The sequence below is a fragment of the Mustela lutreola genome, chromosome 7 (genome assembly GCF_030435805.1).
Source record: "Mustela lutreola isolate mMusLut2 chromosome 7, mMusLut2.pri, whole genome shotgun sequence".
In the NCBI taxonomy this organism is placed as follows: Eukaryota; Metazoa; Chordata; class Mammalia; order Carnivora; family Mustelidae; genus Mustela; species Mustela lutreola.
Window position 1 is genome coordinate 104,178,106 of NC_081296.1, and position 10,817 is coordinate 104,188,922.

Consider the following 10,817-nt stretch of genomic DNA (forward strand, 5'->3'; position numbering starts at 1 on the left):
TGATTTGATAAGAAGAAAGAAAGCAGGAGTTTGTTTCTGAGAGTGAGCAGTGATATCCTGATACAGTAGGTGACTTTTCAGGTGGAGGTGACATATTCATCCTCACTCATGGCATCCAAGCTGCTAATCCACAGCTCTGAACTCCCATCAGGAGAATTTCCCAGTCACCAGGGCCACAAGGACTATGTCAAGATGCCTTCCAAGAGAGGCATGTGAGGAGCTGGTGAATTTTATCCACCCTCCTGTTTCCCAATCTGCAGTATAACTTTTGATTGCTTGTATGTTACTTCATCGGTAAACAGCAGCAAAAACCAAAGCAAGCCTTAACATAGTCCAAGTCACCATTCTCACCAAATCTCCAATCCCAAACCAAACTGCCTCATCCAGTCTAGGTTACCAAGTCAAGATAACTTGTACATTGCCAAAGCCATGAGGACAACTATGTCCTACACCAAGTATTGCCTGACATGAGTGGTTCTCTACCCTAGCTACACATTAGGCTCACCCAGAGGTCTCTTAAAATCCAGATGCCAGGCAGCATCTTGACTGAGTCAGAATTCTGGGGCTGTGTCATGGCTTTTCAAGTCTTTCTTAGGTGATTCCAAAGTCAAGGTTGAGAACCACTACAGCAGAGTATCTTTCCATCTTACCGTAAGAGTTCAGTTCTTAGATGAATAACTCATCCACATTTGCCTTTCTCAGTTTAAACATTGAAAGTCCCACCTCCCAGAACATTTTCAGTCCCAAACAAACCAAGACAGTCGATCAGTCTAGTGCTGGACAAAATTTCTTCAATAATTAGGTTTCAACCCACCAAAAAACATGTTCTTTTTATTCTTCTTATACTTGCCATTGACAATCATCTCAAATCAAAATCCTCTATTTCTCACCTACTCCATATAGCCTCTTTATTTTGCATCTCGTTGCCCATCCAAAGGACTCAGATCCTTTGTCTAAGATCCAAGAGAAATTGACTCATAAGCAGGGAATTACCTTAAAAAGTTAAAAATGGATTTCAGTGAATATTTATTAAAAACATACTATATGCCGAGCACAGTTTCAAATGCTGTGGATCAAAGATGAATGAGAAGAGAAGCTTACATTCAGAGTGTTTAGAGTTTGCTAGTACTAAAACAGCCAAGGCAGAAAGAGGAGGGGACAAAAGAAAACAGCAAGGAAATGAAGGAGTAGATGAAAAAGCAGTACAGGAGAATAAATTTGTAGACTTTATACTATATAATATAATATAACTTTGAACTTTAACCTTTGTAAGAAAATTTGATACTTACCTGCTCCAGATAAATATGTAATGTTAAGAGAACAAAGACAGAAATTTCCACACATGATTTTTAAAAAGCATATCTCTTCATGTATCACTTCAGAAAACATTTTATATCAGAATCTTAAAAATTGGGGCAGATGAGCTGATTCAGAACCACTGAAAGCTCCTAGATAATCCAAGATCAATGATCAGTATAAAGCCCAGAGTATGTCTAAGTAAAGGAAGTTAGTTGACTATTAATTTGCTTTCATTTTGGAATTTATGTTCATTATACTATGAATAAATCCATCTCTCAGGTAATTCACTGAAGAAAATCAAAAATAAAAAGAATATAAATATTCATCATCATTAGCAATCAGAGAGATTCAAATCAAGACCACATTGAGATACTACCTTATACCAGTCAGAATAGCCAAAATTAAAAAGACAGTAAACAAGTGTTGGAGAGGATGTGGAGAAAGGGAAACCCTCTTACGCTGTTGGTGGGAAAGCAAATTGGTGCAGCCACTTTGGAAAACAGTATGGAGATTCCTCAAAAAATTAAAAACAGAGCTACTCTATGACCCTGCAATTGCACTACTGGGTATTTACCCCAAAGATATCGATGTACTGAAAAGAAGGGCCATCTGTACCCCAATGTTCATAGCAGCAACTGCCACAGTCGCCAAACTGTGGAAAGAACAAAAATGCCCTTTGACGGACGAATGGATAAAGAAGATATGGTCCATATATACAATGGAGTATTATGCCTCCATCAGAAAGGATGAATACCCAACTTTTGTATCAACATGGATGGGACTGGAAGAGATTATGCTGAGTGAAATAAGTCAAATATATCAAGTGATATAAGTCAAATGAAATAAGTCAATTATCATATGGTTTCCCTTATTTGCGGAGCATAAGGAATAACACAGAGGACATTGGGAGATGGAAAAGAGAAGTGAGTTGGGGGAAATCAGAGGGGAAGACAAACTATGAGAGACTGTTGACTCTGAGAATCAAACTGAGGGTTTTGGAGGGGGATGGTGGGCCTACCCTGGTGAGCCTAGTGGTGGATATTATGGAGGGCACATACTGCATGATGCACTGGATGTGGTGCATAAACAATGAATTCTGGAACACTAAAAAGAAATAAAATAACATAATAGAAATAAAAATAAAAATGATTTCGTGGCCCTGTCAAAAAAAAAAAAAGTACAATTGGCAAACTGATGGGTCAAGGGGTACTGAATAAAACACAGAAAAGAACAGTGAAGAATAAAAGTAATCTGAGAAATGTGTAAGAAAATAAAATATAGTCCTCTCTTTTCAAGAAAACCAAACATCAAAAAAGAACTGGAAGAAACTTTCAGCATTCATTCTGGAATATTCTTAGCCAACAGGAAGACCTGACAAGGTCAATTTTGGATAGTTTAAATCTATTATGTTTATAATTCTCCAGAAAAGGTAATCAGAGGCTCATTAACGTTTCATTTTATTTTTAAATCTAATCAGAGAAACTAAACAGCGCAACTTTTATCTCTATTTTCATTTTATCCAACGGATCAAAAAAAAATAGAATAATGTCACCACATCAGGCTTAAAGGTATCTAAAAATAGTTTAAGTTCTAGTTCTGCTGTTACTTCTTACAGAGAAGTGGATTTTTTTAAAAAATGGCGAGAGTTGTTACCACTTTATACCACAACTTCAAGAGACCAATCACATAGGTTGTACTTCCTACATAATTGGGTCTTTTCTGAAATTAGCTCAGTTTAAATAGGAACAATTTCCAAATTAGGGTTTCAGGAGTGTCCTGGAGCTGGTGTGTACTAGCTTGCAATGAATGGCTGCTGAATTTTGTGAGCTGGTGGGGTCACAGTGGCAGCTTGAACTTAGGCAGGATGGGACTATGGGCCACAGTAATGGTGGAGCTAGAAACTGTTGGCGGGGGAGTCCTTTTTTCTTGAAAGCTGGTTGTTAAACCCTTACCAGAACACCACTTATTCTAGCTCACTTATCTTGAACATATTAAGAGTCAGATACATTTTTTAAGTAAATTCTAGATCAGAAGAATAAGCATCTCGAGGACAGCCATTATGAAATGGCCAAAAAACACAGAGAAGGCAAAATTTTTCTACTGCAGTGAAAGAATATGAAGAAAAAAACCTGCAACCTCGCTATATCTTAGCTCAAAATAGATCCCCCTTTAATGAGCGGGTGTGGGAATAAAGCTATACAATGGAAGAGAGGCACACAGGCCTCTAGCCCTCAACTGTACCATCTCCACATCATGGCTTATATAAATCAGGTTGGGAATATCAGACACCGTACTCCTAAGAAGAACCAGACACTCTCTACACCAGATCTACTCAGTTTCACAAGCTAGAATGTCTTCCCTTTCCATAGCCCCATGATGATGCCTTCATGAAATATATGATGCTCTTCCTGAAATATAAATACAAAATTTGATTCCAAAGCCTTTCCTCTCTGTTATACCAAAGTCATTCTGAGGAGGGGGAGAAAAAAGCAGCTTCTTGTTTCCCATTCTTAAGGTAATATTCAAGGTAAGAGATTTTTTTTTATTTTTGCTCATGCTTTGTAAGCAGGAACACAGAATTACTGGGAGTCCAACTGTGTATAAACATTTTTATCCAAACCTGTTGAAACACCAATTTCCTATTTCTTTCCCGGGAATATGCTTTATGCGTCCAGTGCTTCCCTCCTAATCTTTCACATCCCCTTTTGTGACAGTCTAAAGTGAAGGTACAGCAGGTCAACCTTTTATTGATTTAGCAATGCTTCCCTTGGTTTACAGAGGTGGAGAAATGTTTCCTGTCCCTTATGAGGCATAAAAGTAGAAAATCAAGTTTTGCAAAAGGGTGTCACACTCTGTCCATATCTTCCTTAGCCTGCCTGGGGCACTATCCTGACTGCTTACACGCAGTAGTCCCCCATCAGGCTCTGATACCCCATGTCAGGCCATCAGTCCCCCGCCTGTATGGATGCCCAGCTAAACTTTCCCTGGCCCCAATACCCCACACTGAGCTATTCTCTCATGAGGTCACCCTTCTTACCTCACTCAGGCTCTGAGATCTCTTGGGCTCTTGGGTTTCTTTCAACTCCACACATCTGGAATAAGTAGTTTATCTCTCTTTTTGCTCCCAACAGAATTTACTATAAATGTCTCTATGGTCTATAGTAAGGAAACAGGAAGGGAGGGAGGGAGGAAAAAGGGAATATTATAATATTTCTGCATGCTCAGAAAACTAAATTCCTTTGCTTCTACTGCCTTTTCATGTTCCTAGATTGCCCACATTACTGAGCTGTGGCAAGACCCCTCAACACCACCACCACACGTCTTTTTTAATTCCTCTTAACATCTGACTCTTCTCTCAAGATATTTTGCAGGAAAGGGAAAGAAGAAAAGCTTAAGAAAAATTTTGCTCTGAAGCAGCCCTGGGAATTTTAAACTCTGAGAGGTGCATTCACACCATTAAGCTAGCAAACAAACAAAAAAAGCTTTGTTTTCCCAGAGCCCATTTTAGAAAATAACTTAAAAAAAAAAAAAAAGAGGAAAAACAAAGGCATCACAAATAGATGTCACTAAAAACATTTCATTAATTCAAGGTGGGTAGTACATTGGGCTCCAACCGCTTTCCTTCCTGAGATCACACTAACTTGCTATCAAAAGCAAGGAAGGAATAAAGGAACCCCAGCAATGGCATACCCAACCTGGGAAAAGTAAAAGGAGAGGCAAGACAGAAGGTAGCTAGAAAATGGAATTTTTAAAAGGAAGAATCTGTACTGAAAGCCATCCCAATCACAGTTAGCTATTAGAAAGCATCAGTAACAGGGTACTTTGGGGACAGCTGTAGACACTCATTTGCATTTGAACATAAGCAATGACCAGCCTAAAGGAAGTTTAATTAACTTTGCTTTCAATTACTACTGTGATGTAATTAATTATCTCTGTCCCCCAAACCATTTTTTTTGTTGTTGTTGTTGATCTTTTGTTGATGGGATCTTACAAAGGATAGAGCAGTAAGACTTTAACACTTTAGAGCTCATCAGGATCTTCAAGACCCCCAACCAAAAATGCCAGCATCTAATACAATAGTCGCTAAAGTGGGATGCACAAAGCCCCAGCAATGTGTAACATGATCCTCAGGAATGCTGAACAAAATATTAAAACTTCTATTTTTTATGTATTTTAATCCTTAAAAAGAGAAAGAAATAACATTCTTCTAATATCTAATCTATGGATCAGCTCTGGCACTCAGCAAAGATGTCCCATTGCCAAGTAGGAGATGTGTGGGTCTGAAGTCTGTCTGAAAAGGGTAGTGGGAGGCGTTGACAGACAGCCCTTCCCTTGCTGCTGCTTTGGTGGTTGACATCTTGCTCTATGTTATGGTTTACATACGCCCAAATAAGCAGATTCGCACGTGGGGGTACCTAGTTTTCATCAAACCAATCTTCACTATATGCTTTGATGGCTTTAAGATATTTCTGAAAAAAAAAAAAAAAAAAAACAGCATGCTAATAATGCTGCAAGTAGAAATATAAGAAGATAGCAATGGCAATGCTCACTCACTCTTTTCCTACTTCCAGTACCAGCTCTTTTTCTGCTCCACACTAAGTCCATTTCTTCGAGGTGAGTTAGATGTCTCACCACCAAGCGAAAAAGCAACTGCTTTACAAAAGGAATCCGTGTATGGAAAGAGCATTGTGAAAAATGAACATCTGGAAATCTTTCCATCATTATATTATATCATTACATATTATTATCATTATATTATATGTTATTATCATTAATATTATATACTATATCATTATATGATTCTGTTGAAGAAAACACTGTGGGTGTATCACTATAAATACTCTTCTGTCTGACAACTGTTTTTAAAGCTTCCAAATGGAGAATTTCAGTGGGTGCCGAAGGCCTTTGTTTGAAACATTAAATGCATTACCTTCAAATTAGTTTTGCAAAAACATCTGATTAAGATCACAGAAGATGGAAATTTGCTAACCATATTTCAACAAAAGCTATTGCAAGATGAATTTGGGGTTGAAAATTAACTTACATGATTAAGTAAGTGAGGTCCATGATGGATTTCTTCCACTTGAATATTTTTGAGGAATATTTTTCAACTACGACAATAATTGAAAACCAAGTCTCGAAATAAATTGAATTTGAAACATACCTGCTAATTGCTTTACTGCGAAGTTTTAAACTAATAGTCTACAAAGTAATAAAGTACATGCAAGTACATTGCTCTCATTTTAAAATTGTGATAATATTTTAATGAGAGCAAAAATACTCTGTAACTATCAAACAATAAAATGTCATTTTAAGGTGTTTGTATTTATGTCACCCTTTTTAATCCCTCTAAGAATATGTTTTATAATAAACAAATATGTTCATTGAAGTACATGTATATAAATGAAAAATATACATAGATTGTGGGTGAAGGTTTAAAAACATTTTACTGAGAGAGATGCAAGATCCAAAAAGTTTGTGACCACTGGTCTACAGTGTCTTCTGACCTCGTGAGAATTTACTTCCAGCTATTACAGTTGGCGTCTACTAAGTACCTCAAGTAGCAGAAAATCCTTGGTAGATAAGTAAGGGAGCAATAAAAACATATTCAGAATAGTGCATCGATAAAGCTTTAAGTAAGAAATGTAAGATGCACTAAAATGTAGGTCACAAAATAGAGGCTGTAAGTGTTCATATTCACCTCAGAATCACAACCCGATGCCCACGGTATTTGCAGTACTCTGCTTTAAATGTATTCAGTATGCTGGGTATAATTAAGGCATGCATTTGTTAACCTTAAAAATAAAACTGCCAGTTATTTCACCAGCAAAAGACGGATTTATTCCAGAATAACCGAGAATTGCAGGAAGGAGGTGGCAAGTTGGGAAGGTCATTATAAACAAAAAGTGCACTGGAGTAAACTGCAAGTTTGAAGTATAGTGGCTTTTCGTGGGCTGGATTTTGACTGTCCCTCATTGGCTGGGCTGTTGCCAGGGGGAGGAGGAAGATTTCCTACCTCCTGCTTGGATAGTAAGGTAGTAGCCATAGTATGCATGTGCAAGGTACATCTCTTCCTGTTGCATTTGTAATTGACCACAAGTTGTAGGGCATGAGAACTCCCCCTGCCAAACCCTCTGATTCCATGTTGGTGAGATTTCTCTTAATTAATTTTCACACTTTCACTTCAAACATTGCTAAACCCATTTAACTGCCTTCCACCTTAGAGTGAAATTTCTGATAATCAAAACACAACTTTCATCATGGACAATTTTTCCTTAATTTTATATGTCAAATCATGCCACTCCAACATTATTAGTCTCCAGCAGGACTTCCATCTCAGAGCAAAAGCTCAAATTCTTAGATGTGACTACCAGCACAGATGTCAGCCCTTGCTACTTCTCTGCCCTCAGCTCCCAATCCTTCTGCCCTCAGTCCCCAGGCTATAGCTACACACTGATCCACTGTTCTTTCTTGAGCATTCCAGGCCCACTCCCACCTCGGGCTACACTTGCCATCCCCTTAACCTAGGAGACTTTTCTCCTCATTGGCATCTCCAACCTCCAGTCTCTCCTTGTTTGTCACCCCACCAGAAAGGCTTTCCCTAAAAGCCCCCCTACAACCCATTTCCCCACCTTGATTTATTTTTCTCCTAAACTCTGATCACCCATCTCAAATAAGGTATATATTTACTTGCTCTTCCTTATTGAGTCACAGGAAAAATCTTTGTGTTTTATTCACTGCTATATCCCCAGCAACTTGGACACCACCGAGCACAGAGTATAGTAAACAAACACCTTTGAATAAGCATTCATCTTAAGATGAATTATTGAAAACTGTTTCAAAATTCTCAAAAGGACAAAGAGAAACCATTAATTTATTGTGCATTTACTACGCATAAGTCACGTTTTTTATTTGTTGGAGCAAATACAAAAATGACAGGACAAAATTCCCTCAATAAGTTTATGATCCAATATGAAGTACAAACACAAGTAATTGTAATACCTGACAGGCTATGGACATTAGCACCACTGAAAAGTTGTTGACAGGAGGAGTGTGGGAAAGAGAGGACCCACCTCTGACTGTCTGGAAAGAAAAAGGGACATGAACTCTCTGTAAGGACTTCAGAGCAGAAAATATTCTAACTACCTCTCAAAGGTAAATTTTTGTTTATAACTTTAAACCAGTCACACATTATATAATAGGATTCATTTTTCTGTAAGATTATTTTTAGTTTCTCCCTCTTTGCACTACACAGAGAGGTAAACAAAATGAATATATACATGTATTTGCCCTCAAGAAGCCTAGAGCTTCTTATAAGTCTGGGAATTATTAGAATTTTAACAAAGCTTTTTAAATTCAGAAATAGAGAAATTTGACCCACCATAGCAAGGAGACAATGTCACATCAGAGGAGAATAAATGTGAGCTAAAATACTGGGATGTACACTGGTCTGAATGGGGGAAGATGGTGTATATGTTTGATTTTTAACACCAATAGCTTCTTCCAGCAATGCCACATTCGTGGGAGGATTATACTGCTTATTATGTCATTTTGCCATGTAAAGAGGATAACAAGGACAAGTCAAAGTCCCATGAATCTCTACAAACCTTTAATTTAATCTCATTTCAAAGATCCAGACATCAGATCAAGATTTCCCTACCCCCCATCAAGTACTCAAATCCTTTATGTCAAGTGGGATGAAGAGATACGAATCTAAGATTACCAGATTTATACTTACTAGCATTTTCATCACATTCTACTATTATATATCTGTGATCATAGCACCTGCTGGGTCTGAAGCACCAAAAGACCAGGTGTAAAAGCTCTTGCTACTATTTAGTTGCTGAACTAAAACAGGCAGCTGGACAGAAGAGACTTCTGTTTAAGAGTGAAAATACCTTCCATGCTGTAAAAAATGCATAACCTTTCAGCCACGGGGTAATGGTGGGCCAGTGATAGAGACGATGGCAACCCATGGACTCTTTGAGTGTGCTCCTCCTTGTTGAAGGTTTATACCACACACAGCATCAAAAAAGGACTCCCAGGAACCCTACTGGGATGAAGTAGTAGCCCTACTGAAGATGAGTAGGTTCCAAGAATAGAGAACTCCAGCATCATTTCCATATTAACTAGAAATTAGGATAAATACTAGACCCCACACAAATATTTTATTTATAAATAAAAGTCTGAAATGGCTATGAACACAAAACTGTTCAAGGTAGGAAACTTGTCCCATTATAAATAAACATCCATAGCTTTTAATCAAGTATAAAATCGTATCTCCTGCTTGAATCATTTTCTCAAGTAATTAGAATATGCAAATGAATGGAGGAAAATATCTTAGTGGTAATACTTTGATTAGATGACAAGGATCTTTATCAACAGTCATGAATGTCACTTATATATAAATGTCCTTCAGAAGAAGAGGGGTGGATAGTCTATACAGACCACTACAGAGCTCAAAAATTTCATTTGTTTTGCCCACCGGTTTTGTAATTAGGTTCCTGTTTGTATTTTCTTGTTGATTCAGAATCAATGAACAGTTTATTGCACGGTGCAGGATGTCCTTTGAATAAACTCTGATTTCCAGAGCCAAGGAGTTAATTCTCACAGTTTACATGACACCCAAGGTTAATTATTAAGCAGGTAGTGTACATTTCATTTCCCAGAGGAGATAGACATCTCCCCAGCAGTGCACGGGGATAATGGAAGGCAGAAGGAAGATCTGATCTCCGTTTCACTGTTGATGAAGTGAATATCCTGAATGGTTGCTCTGCGGCAGTCTAATGAGACAACACGCCTCACAGCGGAAATTTGAAATATTCTGAGTTGCTATAGGAGAAGAGATTCAAACCTGCTTCTGTTTATTTTCCCATCTCCAAGAGCTTTTATGCCATCTCTCCAAATGTGAGAATGCTCCTCGAGCCTCCCCTGCCATTCCTTTTCAACAGTGCATGTGACCCAAGGATCACAAGAGTTCCAGATGGGAACGGTCATTCTAACCGCAGACAAGCATCCACATTTGGCTTCTGTCCACAAACAGTGCTCATGAAAACCTGTTTCCACTGTTACCCTCTAGATCCTCTTGCCACCTCATACAAATGGGCTAGACACACCTCAGTGTACAGGCCCCTGGAACTTCAGCTCACAGACAGAAGTGAGTTATTCAGTAGCGCTTATGTAATTCATTCCGTTCTAAAAAGGAGACCTCCGCCACAGTTTAGAATCAAATGTGGGATATAGCTGTAATAAAATTGATGTCTGTAGCCCAAGGAAATACCACCATCAATTTTTATTGAAGTCCTTTATTGACTAAAGTCTAGCTTCCTTTAGGTTTAGGTGAATGTCGTTCAAGTCCTACGGCCTATGAACTCCAGCTACCAGGAAGGCTGATCTACTCCACAGGAAAACAAAACTTTCTGACCTTCAAAAATCATCTATCCAAAAATTTTCAGCAAAAGCTTTTGGGAACACTAAAAGGACACCTGAGGAACACTGCAATGCTTATTATCTCAGGT